This window comes from Stenella coeruleoalba, assembly GCF_951394435.1.
Source record: "Stenella coeruleoalba genome assembly, chromosome: 11".
Lineage (NCBI taxonomy): Eukaryota > Metazoa > Chordata > Mammalia > Artiodactyla > Delphinidae > Stenella > Stenella coeruleoalba.
Window position 1 is genome coordinate 31,295,348 of NC_137157.1, and position 18,949 is coordinate 31,314,296.

At 38.5% G+C, this 18,949-nt stretch overlaps 1 long non-coding RNA gene across 1 annotated transcript in view; it reads right to left on the minus strand.

Moving 5' to 3' along the window:
- The window catches only part of LOC307194142, a 168,250-nt gene that overhangs the window by 112,428 nt on the left and 36,873 nt on the right, over nucleotides 1–18,949 (minus strand). The window contains exon 2 of the long non-coding RNA XR_013830518.1: nucleotides 3,910–4,008. This is a non-coding gene — a long non-coding RNA (uncharacterized lncRNA). The remainder of the gene's footprint in view (nucleotides 1–3,909; nucleotides 4,009–18,949) is intronic.

An 18,949-nucleotide genomic window follows, 5' to 3' on the forward strand; every position in this document is an offset into this window, starting at 1 on the left:
GGAGAGGAAAAGTATATTCAAGGAAGCCTGTTGGGAACTTTTGCATCTTGCCAACTTTTTGTTGAATTTTCTGTTCCTTATGTTTGGTGCTTTGTTTTCCTTAATAAGAAATTAGGAATAAAGAATAGGAAATTTCCTTGACAGGTTTTTAAGATTCAAATGATTGTTTCTTTAGGGGCCAAGAAACCCAAATCACTGAAATCTGAATTCATACTTGGTAACCAACAAGTAATAGGTTAGAAACAGGCTGTGTGTGTGTGGGGGGGGGGGCGGTAAGGAGAGGTCAGAAGGGCTGGGGACTTGAGAACTGGGTTCTCTTCAGAGTGTCCTTTATTTCTCTTGCTTTGTGTCCTCCCGCCCTCAGGCATCTCTTACTTGAGGCATTGGGCTTGTCAGGGCAGCCTCTCAGCTGTGATGTTTTGTGTAAAGCACTCAGTCAGTTATCACACAGCAGCAAAATTTCCTTCATGAACTATCAACCTATCTGTTGTATAATTTTATTATTTTAAGTTTAAAAATGAATATGTAAACTGGGGTCAAAAGGTCTATGTTTCAATAAGAAAATGGATTTGGGAAATTAAGGGCATGCCCTCATTTTCCCCGATATAAACCTTTGCCTAATTTTAAGTGTAACGTCAATCAAACGAGTTTGGGAAGAGAAATATTTCAAGTAAGATCTGAAATTCCTGTATCCAAAGACCCCATTTTTTAAACTTTTGTTCCAGCCTAAGCTGCTTAGAATATACTGGAGAGAGGCTTATACAATTATATAAGTGGAAAACTCAATCTCTGTCGATTCTATGGCATGACTGATTGTTTAATCACTGTTCATTCATTCATTTACACAAGTAGTTATGAAGCAGCGCTGCTGAAGGCACTGAGACCCTTGCTCTCGAGCGGTTTTCCTTCAGGCTGAGTGATATAAATTGGCAATGATAACGTAAATAGGCAATTAAACATTACAGTAGGTGAATGTGGTTGAGTAGCTCAAGGAGCACAAATAAGGGCATTTAACTCAGACTTGGAAGTTGTCTTAGAGGAGTGCAGTGTCTGATAGAAGTTTTACTCTGGGTACATAGAATTGTACCAGGCACAGCAGTGGAGAAGAGTGTTCTAAAGCAAAGGAAAGAGCGTGGCATTCCACAAGTCCAGAGAGAGCATGGCCCTTTTGGGATTAAGCGTAGTTCCGTGTGTGAGAAGATTGCGTGGGTGGAGGGACTAACAGAAGCTGAGGCTGAAGAGGTAAGCAGGGACCAGATCATGATGTGAGCCATGGTGAAGTGTTTAGGTTCATAGTACTCTGTGAGCAGAGGAGAGCCATATATAGTCTTAAACAGAAGATTATAATTACATTTGCACTTTGGACACACATCACCGTGAATGCAAGGCAAAAAATGGACTGGAGGCAAGCAAATCACTTAGGAAACTTAAAGTAATTTAGGCAAGAGATAGTGGTGTACCCTATGTTGGGGCCCTGAAGATGAGGAGAATTAGATGGAATAAAGTAGGTAAATAGGACTGGGTGATCGATTTGGATATGGGGCGCTGTGGCTAAGGGAGAGGAAAGAGTCAAAGATCATGCTCGAGTTTCTGGTTGGGATACTAGGTGGATAGAAGTGAGCATGTTGAGTGTATGGGGCCTGTGAGACATCTAAAATGAGATTTCTAATAGAAAATTATATTTATGGAGTCTAGAGTTCAGTGGAAATGGATGGGTAGATGGGAGGGGAATATCTTATCATGAAAGACCCTTTCATTTACAATTGACACAGTATCTCACCCATATAATCAAGGAAATGTATTGCCTCATGTTATGGAAAAATCCATAAGTATACTTAAGATTTCAGACCCATCTGGATCCAGGACTTAAATGAATTACTCAGGACTTAGTATTTATCTGCTTCCACAGTAATGGCCTCATTTTTCTGACCTCTAGCAACACTGTACTTAACATCATTCTCACCACCAGCAATCCCAGTAGAAAGAACATAATTCTTCCTTGATGGCTTCAACAGAAGTTCTAGGAAAGAATCTCCTTGGCTCTATTTGACCTGATTTGGGTCTTGTGGAATCCCTAATTCAACCTCTGTGGCCAGATTGAATGGCTAAAAATGTCCACTGCAGTCATGTAATCCACACATTATAAAATGGACATAGGAAAACAGAAAAATGTCCAGGAAGGTGATAGGAAATTATGGTGCTAAAGAAACCAACAGAAGAGTATATTCAAGAAGTTGGAAATGGTCAGTTGTGACTAATGATGGTGCTAAGGCAACTACAAAAAGAATGTAAAATAGTCATTTGATTTAGCAACAAAATGATGATTTATGACCTTGGCAAAGAAGTTTCAAAGTGTGGTGGGTCAGAAGGGAGAATGGAGTGCCCCAAATGAAAAATTGGTACAGTGGTGGAGGCTGGGAGTATAAACAACTCTTTTAACTGTGAAGAAGAAGAAGTGAGTACCAGCCTGGTAGTTAAGTTCACAATTACAGCTTCATTATTCTGGGAACAAGTAAACTTGACCACTAATGGAGTCAAACGTAAGTGGTGCTGGACTGCCACCACCTCCTGCTGCCCCTCCTGGCGCTGCCTCTGCATTCTTGCCATGCAAGTCCGGTGTCTCATTGTGAGGCAAAGGAGACTGACACACACCATTCCTAACAATAACAACCACAAAAGAGGGAGTCAACACCGAAAAGCTGACCACATTAATTTCTAAGGCAGCAGCGCAGAAGGAATGTGATACAAAGTTTAAGAATGAAAGAATGAAAAGAATATACAAAAAAGTAATGACTTACAAGGATTTTTAATGAAGCATATCCACTTCTAATTTAATGAGCATCCATCCTTTAATTTTTCTAAATTGTTTTTGGGTCTGTTTCTAATGTCCTTGTGTGTGTCAGAATCGTATAGTAGCTTATTAAATGGGCTTTGAGATTAGAGAGATTAAGAACTGGCTCTAACACTCTTTGTGATTCTTGGAAAAATTAGCAAAGTTCTCTACCCCTCAACTTTCTCATTGGTAAACTGTAGACAATAATAATAATACGCATTACATAAACATGCTCTGAAGATTGTTACATAATGTAAGGAAACCACTTATCACCATGCCAATCACATACAAAGTATTCAATTGATGTTTACTACTACTGCTATTATTATATTTTAAAAAATTTAACCCCTCTTCATTCTGCATTAAGTAACTAGTATATCTAAATAAGTTTTGTTCAACAATAAATGATGAGGGGCTATCAATTTATGATATGTAAACTAAACCTTTATACTTATATTCCAATGTATAATAATATGGGCATCATTAATTAAGAATAACAAAATGCAAAAGAGAAAAAAAGAAAAAAAAATCAAGTTGCCTGTTTACTTTGTCCAATCAGATAATACTGTTTTTATTAACTTAAGACTCAGTTTCTAGAAGTAGCCATAGCATTTATTAAGCATTCACTCATTTTTAGCACTTTCACTAAGCAAACCTATGGCCTTCTTGATTCAGATTCCAGCAATCTCAGATTTGCACGAGAGCCCGGTCTCAGCTTAAAAACGTCTTCAGCATCTTACTTTAATTATAAAATGGAAACCAAACTATTTAACAGCATCTTAGTAACAAGGTTCTTTTTCCCATTCACACTATAATTTTCTCCTGATTTGCATCAAAAAATTGTTGATGATACTAGCTAAATTATGGTTCCAACTACTAATGATGGATTCACAGCACAGTAGCATCTCATGTGGGAATTAGTTAAGTCCAACACAATTTCTTCTCCAGTGTTAGTACAGAATTCTGGTTTTTTTGGTTGATTACCAGATGACAGCTGGCTTGCATGTAAGGCATTTAAAGACCATGTCGCAGAAAAAAATACTTACTGTGTGTTTTAAAATGAGGATTACACTTACCACAGCAAGATACACTCAGGTGGTAGGGAACTGAGATAACCAGGCAAACAGCAGATTCGTGTCTTCCATTTCATGCTCACTCAGAGCCAAAAATTCACCCTGTGGACAGAGGACAAAATCAACTGATCCTTTCCCCTCTCTCTCTCTCTCTCTCTCTCTCTCTCTCTCTCTCTGCCCTCCGCACACATATAATTGAATTTATTTAAGTTAAATAAACATATCATGTTACTCCACTGAAATACTTCCCAGTACACGAGATTTTTTAACATCTACGAACAAATTTTTTTACAACCATATATGAGAGTTAGACAATATTACTAAGCGCTTTTTAAAATATTTAAAACCAAATAAACCCCCAAAGAATTTGGCGGAGCTATTGCCCAAACTATGACTTATGTTAGGAGCATAACAATGATAACAGAAGATAAGTTATGGGGCCAGAATATCCAGACCAGTTATTTGCCAAGGCCCTCCCACTACAGCTGTGTTGTGCAACCAAAATCTGGAAACGTCTGCCTTTTTCTGATATGGCAGTGGAAGAGCATGGGAAGTGTTGTTACAAAGCTGTGTGACCATATTGAATGTACTAACTGGTGCTACATGTGCTGAAATTTATCTTGGTAACTGAGATAAAAGTATTTTCTGAGTAAACACAACAGCAGAATTCCCCTACCACCACAGCTTCAAAAGATATCCTAATGGGACTTTCCTGGTGGCGCAGTGGTTAAGAATCCGCCTGGCAATGCAGGGGACACGGGTTCAATCCCCGGTCCGAGAAGGTCCCACATTCCGTGGAGCAACTAAGCCTGTGCGCCACAACTACTGAGCCCACGTGTCACAACTAGTGAAGCCCATGCGCCTAGAGCCCGTGCTCCACAACAAAGAGAAGCCAACCCAATGAGAAGCCCGTGTATCGCAACGAAGAATAGCCCCCGCTCGCTGAAACTAGAGAAAGCCCTTGTGCAGCAACGAAGACCCAACACAGCCAAAAATAAATAAATTTATTAAAAAAAAAAAGATATCCTAACATATCCTTCACGTGGTAAACCAGTATTTTTTTTTTTTCTGGGAGCAATTTTCTTAGTCTATATAGATATACCACAGATAAATAAGTGGTGTATTGGGCTCTACAGATTAATACTTAAAATTGAAAAATGAGTACTTTTTCCTTCCTGAGGATGGACTCACTATATGGTCATATATGGATAGATTCATTGATTTCTATGTAAGTAAAATAAAAATGGAGCATGTATTTAAGGCAAAATGGAGAAATACATTCTCCTTTTCCGCCTAGGCCTATACTGACTTGTTATCTTCACAGGTCCAGTATTTCTTTTTTGCTATTGTTTTATATATTTAACACAGTGTTGCAAACATTTGTTTGAGGAAAATGTGTAGACTAAGATTCAAAACAAAGGAGAAGGTAAGGAAGGTAGGAAAAAAGGAAAGAAAGAAGGAATAAAGAAAGGGAGGAAAAAAGGAAGAGAGGGAGGAGGGAGCAATTAAAGTACACTAGTGAACTTATGAAAGTTGTAATAAACTGGCAGTGTGTTAAAGTCATATGGTTATATATATATATATATATATATATATATATATTTTGTGTGTGTGTGTGTGGGGGGGGGGTATGCGGGCTTCTCACTCTTGTGGCCTCTCCCTTTGCGGAGCACAGGCTCCGGACGCACAGGCTCAGTGGCCATGGCTCATGGGCCCAGCCGCTCCGCGGCATGTGGGATCCTCCCAGACCAGGGCATGAACCCGCGTCCCCTGCATCGGCAGGCAGACTCTCAACCACTGCGCCACCAGGGAAGCCCCCTGTATGGTTATATTTTAAAGGAAGCCAAAAAATTTAAAAAGAATGACAAATTAAGTCAAATAATGAAAAGCACTGAATTTTGTCTCTGTGTGTGTAGAAACTAAAACACTTACTAGAGTAATTATCTTAGAATCTCAGAGTTGAGGGGTGTTTTTTTGTTTTTTACTTTGTAAGATATTTGCCTCCCTTGCAGTGATATATGGAGTATAATAAAAATCAGTGTTGGACAGTAAATAGCCCTAAGTTCAGAGTGCTATTAGTAACTTAGGTAACTATTAAATTACAAGTGCATGGGACTACTCATGCATTTCCAATTCTGATGTTAAGGCTGAATTATGATGAATCAGGTTTTAACTGGGCATTTTTAAAATAAAGCACTAAAGTCTTTATAGATAGTACAAAGAATCCTACACCCAAGGGAGTTCTAAAATTATACACGTCATTTAATACAAAAAAGGGCATACTCTTTGGACCCCATCCCCCCAAAAGGAAAGAAAGATATAAAGGAAGAAAGAATGGAGGCAAGGAAGAAAGGGAAGAAGGAAGGATGAAGGGAGGGAGGGAGGGTAGGAGGAATTAAATTAGAAATATCTTTAAGAGTACACATCCCTAGGAACTTTACTGAAAATTCTGAAAAACTGAATAAAGTGCATTCTGTATACCATCAATGACATTGTACCTCTTACCGACCTTCAAATAAAGTTGTAATCAATAAGAAATAATTGAATATTTATTTGAATAGTGATTTATTTAAATACTGCATGTGCACGTATTCTCTCATTTGAGTTTTTTTAAAAAGATTTGAGCTCATATTACTTTACCCAATTATATAGAGGAAATTGTGTTTCAGAAAGTTAATTCACCAAAGGTTATATCATTTGGGGGAGTGTGTTGGGGGAGGGGTGGGTCTCTGATTACAAAGTTCTTCACCTCGTACCATGTCGAAATCTCATTATTTGTAAATCATTTCTAGGATCGATTTCAGAGAAGGCTGGAAGTCTAGATTTCATAGGAACATGTCAGGTTTTCAAGCCGGAGTTAATGGGTTAGCTGAAGGTGCGGAGGAGAGCGCCTTTTACATGCCTCTGTTTCTAGTGCCGGCCCCAGCAGAAAGAAATTATGAAGGTAACAAAGAAGCGAAGCTATTTATTCCCGGACCCTGATTTTAAATCCCATCCTATTTGGAAGAAGCGAATGTGTTCTCCCTTTTTCCAAGTTCTTTCCTTAGTCCTTTCTCTCCTCTTCCACTAGCCCCCTTTCCAGAGGCCAAGGAGGAGGAGACGACAAAGGAGTGAACCGAGAGTCACAGGACTCGCTTGACTCAGATTCCACTTGGCTTTTTGCGATCTGCCTGTCCTCAGGCCTCCCTCATCTGCTCTGCTTCTGTCTACCAGGTCAGAGCTCCTTGCCCTACAGGGGCAGGCTGGAATCTTCCCAGTGCTCAGTTGAGTTATAGTGATGCTCTGAAATTCTGTATGTAGCTTCTAGGTCTGGATTTGAGAGAGGAAGTAGCAGAGGCTAATTTAAACCAACAGTTTGCACTGTGCTCGCCGGTCTAACATTATAGGGCTGCTCATTTATCTCTGGCTCCTGGTTCAAAATTCAAAAGCAGAGTTGACTAGACATTTCCAGATTCCTAAAATAGTCTTTTTATTGTCGTTATTGCTACTAAGAAAGCAGGATATTCGGTACACCAAAGAGAATAAATTAATAAAATTTGATCCCCTTAAAGACTCTAATACAATTTTAAGAAGGTTAAAAAAAATGTTATGTTTTCAATTTTCTCTAGTGACTTCAATAACAAAATGGGAAGATTTCCAAGCCTTGCTTTTGGGAACATAAAAATCAAAGGCAGTAATAAAAAAAAGTGGATAATTTCATAAGTTTTGCAGCTTGACAGTATTGCTTTAAAAACTGCAAATCTTTGACACATTATGGTTTAAGAATATGCTTTCACATGTCTAATTGCTAGCTGATAGAAAGACATGAATCTGCTCTGAATGCAAAGTTTCCATCTGGCTAGCTGATTGCTTCAATGTGAGTTTGCTAATAATGAATTTTATTTTTTAAAATGAACATTTTAAATGAAGATATGAAAATGTGCATTTCTTTTTTTCTGAAGGCTGTAATGTGGTTATATCGTCAAATCACCTAATCCCAGATTCCTTACCCTAGATCAGTCTCCCTGGTCAGGTACGCTCACTGCATCCTCTGCTCCTCATTTATAGCTGTTATTGCAGGAGCAGTTAGGAAGTTATTGGTGTAACCATGGTTGATAGACTGCATCCCTCCATAGGCTGTAGACTCTATGAATAGAGGGATCACATTTGTTTTGTTCATCATATTTCTGCTGTCCAGCAAAGAGCTCAATACGTAACAAGTAGATAGACTTCAACCAAAAACAGCATATCATGTATGTAATGCAGATACAGATATTAGAACCAGCTATATTTAAGCCAGACATTAAGAAATTTGCAAGTTTGGAGAATTTAATCCATTTATGTTTAAATTATTGATAGGCAGGGACTTAATATTGATAGGTAGGGACTTAATACTATTGCCATTTCGTTAACTGTTTTGTAGATCCTTTGTTTTCTGCTGCCTCTCTTGCTGTCTTTCTTTGTGCATTGATGACTTTCTGTCGCTGTATGTTCCAACTCCTTTATCATAATCTTTCTTGTTTCTATCACAGGGTTTTTTCTGTGGTCACCATGAGACTTACACAAAATATCTCACAACATCTTATTTTAAGCTGGTAACTTCAATAGCACCCAGAACCTTTTACTTCTCGCCGCCCCTCACATTTTAGGTTATTGATGTTATAATTTACATCTTTTTTATATTGTGTATCCAATAATAAATTATTGTAGTTATGGTTATTTTTAACACGTGTGTTTTTTTAATTTTTAATCTAGAGTTGTGATTTACATACCACTATTATAATATTAGAAAATCTGACCTTATATATTTATCTTTACTGATGAGTTTTGCATGTTCATGTTTTTACGATGCTAATAAGCATCCTTTTATTTCAGCTGGGTGTGGGGTCTCTAGTCAGACATGGTTACTCCCTTTGCTCTGAGGGCACAGGGTGGGTGTGTTGTCTGGGCTCCCCAGTCAGATGGAGTTGCTGTCCAGATGCCCAGGTTGGGTAGGGCCACAGGCTATGCTCCATAATTGGAAGGGGTCACTGATGGACTCCCTGCCTGGAAAAGGCTTCAGGCTGTGTCCATCAAACCAGCAGGCCACATGCTGGGCTCTGCTGCTGGGTGGGATGGTAGAATGGGCTCCGTGGCTGGATGGTACTGCAAGCTGGGCTCTGAGGCTGCTCAGGGTCATTGTTTTACATTGTTTTACTGGTTATACAAGGCCAGAAGCTATGCTCAACAGTTGGGCACAGTTGCTGGCTTGGCTTCCAGCCCAAGTGGTCCTTAGGATGTGCTCCCCAGCTCCTGGGCATCTGTGCCCATGCTTCCTGTAGGGCAGAATTGGAGACTATGTTCATCATTTGAGTGGAAGTACAAATTTGCTCCCCAACTTGGGCAGACACTGTTGGGGGGAATGTAAATTGGTACAGCTGCCATGGAAAACAGTATAGGGGTTCCTCAAAAAATTAAAAATAGAACTACCATATGATCTAGCTATTCCACTTCTAAGTATAAATCCAAAGGAAATATCCTGAAGAGAGATCTGTACCCTTATGTTCATTGGAGCATTATTTACAATAGCCAAGACACAGAAATAGCCTATGTGTCTGTAAATGGGTGAATGAATAAAGAAAATGTAGTATGTATGTATGTGTACACACACACACACACACACACACACACACACACACACACACAGGAATATTATTCAGCCACGAGAAAGAAGGAAATCCTGCAATTTGCAACAACTTGATGAATTTTCAGGGAATTATGCTAACTGAAATAAATCAGATGGAGAAAAATATACTGTTTGATCTTACTTACATAAAAAAATCTAAAAAAACACAAAAAACAAAGACCCCCAAACTCATAGAAACAGAGATTTGATTGGTAGTTACTGGGGGCAGGGGTGGGGGCAGTGGTAGATAATGGGTGATAATAGTCAAGGGGTACAAACTTCCAGTTATAAGATAAATAAGTTCTGGGGATCTAATGCAAAGCGTGGTGACTATAGTTAACAATACTGTATTATATACTTGAAAGCTGCTAAAGTTCTCATCACAAAAAAATAAATAAATAATAGGTAACTATGTGAGGTGATGTATGTGTTGATTAACCTTATTGTGGCAATCATTTCACAACACACATGTGTATCGAGTCATCACACTGTACACCTCAAACCTACAAAAAGCTATATGTCAATTATATCTCAATAAAGCTGGGAAGCAAACAAATTTGCAAGAATGTAAAACATCGCCACTCTTCTCACTACTTTTTTATTTTTTATTATTCTGGATAACATGTTTACTTTTCATAGTAATAGATAAATTATGCTAGCCAGAGAAAATCCAAGTCAAGCTTGTAGCAAAGTGCCTGGAACATAGTAAGTGCTCAATTAATTACTTATTAGTATCATCATTAATAAAATTAGTACTATATGCTTATTGCATTCATAACACAAATGTGAAAGCCTGCTATCCAAATAGTGTCCAAAGCTATGTGTTTTGCCAGTCTTACCTCTAGCCCCTCTTTCCCACGCTATGCCCCATCCACAGAAAATTGTTTGAGATTGCTCTAGAACACCATGTCCACGTGAACTTCTCACCTTTGCATATGACATTTGCTCTGTCTGCAAGGCTCTCCTTTTCCTAGTCTCCTTAGCACACTCAGTCCTGACTTCAAGGCTTCCACGTCCGAGTTCATCTCAATCTCATGGCACTTTGTCCATAGTACTTTTAGCACATTTTGCTTCATATTTTTATCTTAATGACTTTTACCCCTTTCAAGCTTCTAGAGCATAGTCAGCATATAACAGGCAAAAATGCTTACTGTGAGAATGTGTGAATGCAAATGAGCAGGTTGTTTGCTTTTAGTATAATATGGATTTTTCATGTAGTGCTGTAAAGTCATTTCAATTTTCTTTTCAGGATTGTAGGGCTCTGTTTACTAAGGGTGATTACTGATATTGTTAAATATATGGGTCCTATTACCTGCCAAACCTCACCAGGTATAGATGTGCCACTGTCTTTGTGTTTTCCAACATTTGCTGCTAGGACTGGCTTTCTCAAACACACAAATTAATTTAGTTGGAGAAGCTTTTCTCACAGACTATCCAGGGACAAGAGGTCACTCTCTGGGTACCCTGAGAAGGCCCTTGTTGACTCTCAGCCCAAATTCTTAGTGAAGGTCACAGCCTTTAGGACCTAGCCTGTCTGCCCAGACAAGATAGGACCGGCTTTCATGTAGTATGATAGAGAAGGGAAAAAATTCAGAAAGAATTAAATGGTGCATGTGGTATACTTATTTCTTAGTGCCTATGAATTCCTTAATCTCAGTTCAGGTTTATTGAGTCTTTCTTAGGCATAAAAGTTGGGGATATTGAAAGCCACAAAGTTGCTAAGCGTTATAACAGGATCCTTAGGATAGGGTATATTTGCTAGGCTTCCAATGATGGATGTCTTATTTCTCTTCTTGGTAACATCAAGTCGAAATTGATATTGGAGGGTGGAGGGGTTAGGGTACCAGTTAAGCAATGTTTATGGTCTACATTACTATTACCAACTGTCCCAGTTTATCCAGAACTGAAGGATTTCCTGGGATGTGGGGACTGTCAGTGCTAAAAACTGGGAATGTACTGGGCAAATCGGAAAGGGTTGGTCTCTCTAGCTGATTTGTTTATGTCATGCTTAGAGAGCTTTAGCAACCAGGAGTACACTATTTTATTCATCCTAATACCACCTGAGTTCTATCAGTGAAATGAGAAGCTATTGTTATGAGGTGGGTTTTGATTAACTATATCTACATTTATTTATACTTTGCTTCTTGGGAGATGCATAATGCTTAGTGGCCTTGATTATGAAACTAATTTCTGCATCCATATGCCAGCTCTACCATTTATTTGCTGAGTACCCTTGGGAAATTTATTTAACTTCTCTATGCCTCAGTTTCCTCTTGTGTAAAGTTTCTAATTCTAGAACCTATATTATTGACTTGTTATTGAGATTAAATTGGGTAACTTATATCCTTAAAATAGTGTTGATTATTGTTATTGCTGTTATCATTGTAACTATTACTACTATTAGTCAGCTATTAATTATTCAATTACTCAATTCCCTTATCTGTAAAATGGAGATAATATCTCACATGGTTGATGTGAGGATTAAAAGGGAAGAGATAATATATGGAAAGTGCTTAGCACAGTAGCAAAATATAGGCTCTCAAGATTTTACTAAGTGTCAGTATTACTATTATTATTATAAGTTTGCCTTATTCTAGTTCCAAAGGTAGAAAACAGCACTCCAAATTACAAGCAAATGCTTTGGATTCTTGGGAAGCTTTCCATTTTCTAAGTTAATGTTTCTTGTGATATTTCCTTCATGTTTTGGCTCCAGCACCTAATAAACTATCTCATAATGACATCCTTCCCAGATGGTGATACAGCTGAGACAAGTTACTTGGGTATCCCTAGGATGACTTCCCATCAAGTCATCAGACCGCTGCTTTATTTCTAGTATGTGGTTGTCAGGGTCCCAGAAAATTGAGGCAAGTGAATGTCTGGGGGCAGATAACTGCCGTTTTTGCCACCCTTCCCAAAATTCTTAGTTCTTACAATTCAAGGAGTGCTTAGCCTTACTTTTTCTCCTAAACCTCCAAAGACATATTAGAGTAGATGTACATACATAAAATGCTTGTTGGGAGAGGAAATGAAAAACTGGAAACCTTTTTTAAAATCAAACATTTCTGACTATTAACAAGTGCAAGTGTCACGTTTGAGTTGAGGAAGGAAGAAAGGGAGCGGAAAGGAGATAGAAATTGTAAACCAATTGGGAGAGCTTAGCTAAACAATTAAGACCCCGGGGAACACATTATTAAGCATACATTCCAAGCCTGTAATGTGACTGTAGATTCTTTATGTCTCAGTATGGCATGACAGGTCACAGGCTTTGTAGCTCAGGAGGAAAAAAAAAAATTAAAAAAACACAAAAGGCTGGTGTAAGTATTTAAGTTATAACACCAGGGCTTACATAAATACAAATCAATCTTAAAACAACATTTGATATCCTCAGTCCTATGAACAAGGTAAGCATATCCAGCCTTTAAAGTCTCCGAAAAGGTGTGGGATCAAGTAAAGGAATGTCTGTGCTCACATGAACTCATTGTACAGTAGAAGGATTTAAAAGTAGTTCTCGGGGCTTCCCTGGTGGCGCAGTGGTTGAGAGTCCACCTGCCGATGCAGGGGACACGGGTTCGTGCCCCGGTCCGGGAAGATCCCACATGCCGCGGAGCGGCTGGGCCCGTGAGCCATGGCCGCTAAGCCTGCGCGCCCGGAGCCTGTGCTCCGCAACGGAAGAGGCCACAACAGTGAGAGGCCCGAGTACCACACACACACACATACACAAAAGTAAGTCTATTTCTAAGAAATTGTGAGAACTTGCCAAAGAGAGAAATCACAGATACTTTCAGGTGGTCTGAGCCCTGACTCTTACAAATATGTTTGGATGCTCAGTTCATTGACATCCTATGGTTGGATTTGGAGAGCTCTTGCACAAAACCAAAGGAGTGCAGCCAATATGTGCAATGGGATCCGTTTTATTCCATTTTTGTCCATCTCTATAATTCAGCCCTGTATAAAGTGACAAAAAAAAAAAAAAGCCCTGAAAGGCTCAGCTGTTCTATAGCTTGTGATGTGATAGGGAAGAGTACCCGTGAGCACACGCAGCATATGCCAAATGAAAACCAATACACGTAAGTGGCAGGGATGCTGGGCAAAAAATCATGGGCAGGCACATTTCATACAGGGATGGCATTAGCCTTTCTTAATGCCGGGGAAGACGGAGAAGATTTTCAAGATTTTAGAAGGTACGTAGACCCACTGTCTGAGTGAGAACTGAATATGCTTTAGGGGTTCATTGAAGTGTTTCTATGAAAGTAATTTTATGAATAAAAGATGATTAGTGGAATTCATTACGAGTTCAGAAAGTCACTGTTTTTCAGGGCGTGTTCAGGAAGTCATAGTAAAATGAGTACATACACTAAGCAGGCAAATAGAAAACATGGGTTTCTCTTTCTGGGAAGCTGGGGGTATTTTCTAGGAGAGGAGTTACTTTTCACCTTTCTACCTTACACGGAATCCATGTGAAAATGGATCGAGCCATGCTGCATCAATGCCTCATCCATTATGTCACTTCCCAGCACGCCTGTGCTTACTTTTCTCTTAGTTTCTCTGAAGCCTTACCATGTTGACGCATTACAGAACTCATGCTCTTTTATAATAACTCAACTAGACTTACATAACAAACCATTTCTCAAGAACTTTCTCTTGCTATGATTCACTGGGTTTGGTTGCTTGTAGTATTTTTCTAAGATCCTCAGGCTAGTTTGTTTTTTTTTTTAATAGTATGATTGGCCATGTTTAACGTCACAATGCATCACTATTTCACTCCTCCCACCAATGGAATAAATCAGGTGTGGAAACCTGGCCAATGGGAACATCATCATCAAACAATATTTTTAAATTATTTCATGTGTTTTGGGAATGAATTTAATATCCACTGTTCAACTCATTGATCAATATTTATTACATCATTACTATATTCTTAGGCACTGCTAGTAGTTAACTGTATTTCTCTCTTTAAATTACTAAGCAATTTATTATCTGTAATATCAGTAATATTCATTTAACAAAAACTCACTCATTTCAAATAATATATTTTTATTTCCTTCCATGAGTCAGGTATTAGGCTAAATGTTTTAGATACATTATTTCTAATCTTCCCCAAAGTCTCTGCAGAGTTGGAATTATTACTCTTTTTTAAATAAGTGAAGCCTTGAGACTCATAGGCACTGAGTGACACATCTAGGGTCACAAATCTAGTAGTGGGGGAGGGGTCTTCCACACCTAGACTGACGCCATAGCTCACCCCTTTACATGTTAGGGGGGGTTGTCTGCCAAATCTTACTGGAAAGTCTTCATGGTCAGGGAAACGTATCTTGAAATTTCACTGACTAGTATGGGTTTTCCACGATTCATTCATTCAATATATTTTTACTCGGCTTTGGATTAAAGAAAGATCTTAGTTATTGATTTTAGGCAATGAATCAGCAAGGTTATGGGCTGGACAAGGAATGGAGCTAGAAAAAAGCCACAGGAAGGAAGATAATCTGAGAATAAAATCTATGTGCAAAAGATGAGAAGATCTAGACACAGGTGATCACTGTGACTCTAGCATTTGAAAATTCTCCTTAGTTGAGAAAATTCTCCAAGGAGAAATCAAACATTCACAAAGTGACCTAGATTCTTTCTTCCTCCTGCTCTCCCTCCCTCCCTTCTTTCTTTTCTTCTTTCCACATTAATTAATTACTGATATGCAAGGTTCTATGTTTTATGCTGAGACTACAATGATGAATCCTAGAAGACGTGCATGTAAGGAGATAATTATAAAATATAATCAATCCTTTACCAGGTCCTAAGAGAGCAAAAACGGCAGTTGAAAATTGCCAAGGTAGAGAATTAAGTAAAGAGAATTAAGCAAATTATATGTGTATGTGTGTGTGTGTGTGTGTGTGTGTGTATGTATATATCCAAAATTTTAATTATATGTATATATATATATATATACACATAATGAAGATATATATACACAGTATTTACCTTAGGAAAGAAAGTTTCTTGAGAGCATGTATGATGTATTATATTTAATGTTTTAAAATTCATCCACTGAACTTGATAATTCATCCACTGAACCCTGATAACTGATCCTTACTAAATACCTAAATCACTTTCTTTGGTAAATGCCTAAGCTGACAATTTCTTATTCTCTTCAGCTTTATTTTATCTGAGTTTTCAATTTTTTATTTATGTTGAAATTCTACTCAAGACCTCTAATAACAGCCACAATACTTGTACAATGTCTATCGCTTTTCAATTTTCAAAGTATTGTCACATAACTATCTTTTTTCCCTTTGAACAGACTGTGTTCTAACTTTTCAGGTGATTAGACAGAGGTCATTGAAGGCTCTGTGACTTCCTTATGGTCACTCAGCTGGGAAGAATTTAAAGTGAGACCCTCACATTTCATAAGTCCAAAAATTTTCCTTCTACTCTAACAGAGTAAAGCAGCAGTGTGGGCTTTGTAAACAGTCAGACCTGGAGCCACTCACAGCCAACTGTGAGTCTTTGGTAGAGTTACAATATTAGGTTTCTTAGAATTATTAATAAATTTCTTAGATATTAATCTAAGTTTCAGAGTCTTCATATTTTGAAAAGTGAATAATAACTACCTATGAATAATAACTACCTGCACAGATGACAGGAGATCACATGAGGGGCTAGCCCACCTAGGCTCCCCCAAATGGAAGGCATTACTATTATCAGAGCAGCAGTCCATGTGAGTTAAGGCAAATCCAGGAAGGAGTATTGTATATTTAATCTGCTCAAGGAGGCATCAAGGAAGAGATGGAAATTAAATTGGCCTTTAGAGGAAGATAAGCTTTAGGTTGGTCAAAAAGAGGATTCCAGATAGAGGAGCAGCACAAGACAAGACAGAAAAGAGAATGGTGAAAAACAGAGGCAAATTAGATGACCAGTCTGATCAGGGAATATTTATGTTGAGGAATCAAGAAATTAAGGCAAAACAGTGAAAGGAAGTTAATTGAAGGGGGCTTGGATTCTGCGTTGAGAAAACATGACTTTTAATTCGCCTTCCACCGACTTCTGAAGCAGGGGATAACACAATAGAAGTGATGTTTTTGGAAAAGAGCTCAAAATCTTAGCATATGTTGGATAGGAAGAATTTGAAACAGGAACTAGGACATAGGTTATTGCAATCACTAGTACAGATGTGAAATGATCAGCTTAGCCTAGTAGAAAACAGACATAATGTCTTCTGGTGTGTCTCCTTAGGGGTCCCACAGGAACTTCAAAAAATCAACGTTTCCAAGCCGCCTCAAATATGATTTGCATCCTCTATTCTCTATCACTGTCCCACCAAGAATTCTGTCACCCCAATCTAGGAATTATCCTTAACTTTATATTATCCCATCATGTCAACCATTCAGCCATAAAATCCTGTCAGTTCTGCTTTGTAATCTCCTCTCTTTCAACCTCATGGCCACTGCAAATATTCACTGAGCATCTACTATGAAGTAGGCACCAGGGTACAGTGGTGGACATGTGGCTTGAAGTCTAGCACAGAAGGCAGACATTGAGTAGATATCCTGGGTGCGATCACTGCTACAACAAAGTACAAGATCCTATTGTCTGTCACAGGGCTGTATATCCTGATCTGAAGGGTAAATGAAGGTTTTTCTGCAGAAGTGACATTGAAACTGAAATCTAAAGGACGAAAAGGAGTTAAGTGATAAAAGAAAAGTAAAAAAATCCAGAAAGAAGGAATAACATCTGCAACGGTTCTGAGTTAGTCAAGGACGTGGCATGTGTAGAGAAAACAATTTCATGAAACTAAGGGTGTGTCTTTTGCTGAACTACGAATAATTTTCTCATTTTTTTTCTTTCTCTCTTGGACTACTCTCATCGGCTTTCTGCCTTGCTGCTAGAGTGACCTTTCTAAATTTAAAACTCCTTATGTTACAGATTCTACAATGGTTTCCCACATTCTACTTAGTAAAGGCCAAAAACCCAGTATGGTGATGGGATCCTTCAGTTTCCTTTCGTTTGCCTTACTTCCACCCCCTCCAACTGTAAGTGCCAAGGCTACTATTTATGGCTCTTCAAAAAACTCATGCCTGTTTACCTACTTATGTCTTTGCCAAATGCTATTACCCCAACCTAGAATGCCTTTGTCTGTTTGGAAAACTCCTACTCATCCTTTAATGGAACTCATATGCCACATTCTCTAAACCAGAGGTGAGCAAACTGTAGTTGATGAGTCATAATCCAACACTCTGCCTGTTAACGGATGACCTATGAGCTAAAAATGGTTTACATAGTTTTTAGAAACTCAAATAAAATGAAAAGAATAATATTTTGTGACACGTGAGAATTACACCAAGTTCAAATATCAATGGCTATAAATGTAGCCTTATTGGAACACAGTCTTGCTCATCTGTTCACTTACTGTCTATGGCTGCTCAATAAATAATAAATGAATGAATGTGAATGGGGTCATGGCCATGGCAGGTGAGAATGAATGTGGATTGTGGTGAGCACTAAACTGATATTTAATATTCATATCACAAATTTGTGCTACTTTTATGACTTTTAGCTGAACTGAAAAAATGCAGTAAAACCAGGAATCATTTTCATTCAAATGCCAGAAAATATGAGATGTTTGATTAAACAGGAGGGGTTATACTGAATATAAGCTCCAGTAACTAACTCTGAACTTTTATTAGCTTGAGGACAATCTTCTGATTTTTATAGGAACCATTCTGGGCAGTATATTCACTCTTGGGGATGGCTTTGTGTGCTCTTGGGCCAACTTCTCTTTTCTTTCTTTTTTTTTTTTTTTTGCTACTAACTTACTTGTCTTCTGCACATGAGGCTGCATTTAACTTGGCTGAGAAGCGAGAATAGATATTACCACAATATAAGGAATTAAAAATCATCCCTGCACTTAAAAGAAACACATACACAGACACACACACACAGGAGGCCACAGAGTATGCAGGGGAGATATTTTTCTCAATTGTTAATACAATGGAGAGCCCAGCTTTCACCTAGGGATATGTCTCTTACTGAGATTTAGAACAGGTTGGTCATTTTCATTGAAATTTTAGAATGGGATCTTCAGAAATCTATTTACGTGAAGGATTTGTGAAGCCCCCTGGGAATTAATTCATTCTGAGCAAAAAGAGAGACTGGGGAACAAGTTTAGGGCAGTAGCAGAGCTTCAATGGTCACAGAGGAGAGGTAACTCTGAAAACAGCAGGTCTTTCTCTTTCTAGTTGCCTATCAGAGCAGCCCCATGGACTCCTGTCTAGTCCCTACACATGAATGTTAAATCTGAAAGGACAGTTTCTCAGGATCTTGGTATCACACTGAACCATAAGCAGCATTGCTTTAGGTCTTCTTCAAGGCAGTGTATGGGGAGAAAAAAGGTGGGAGCAGGGGAAGGAG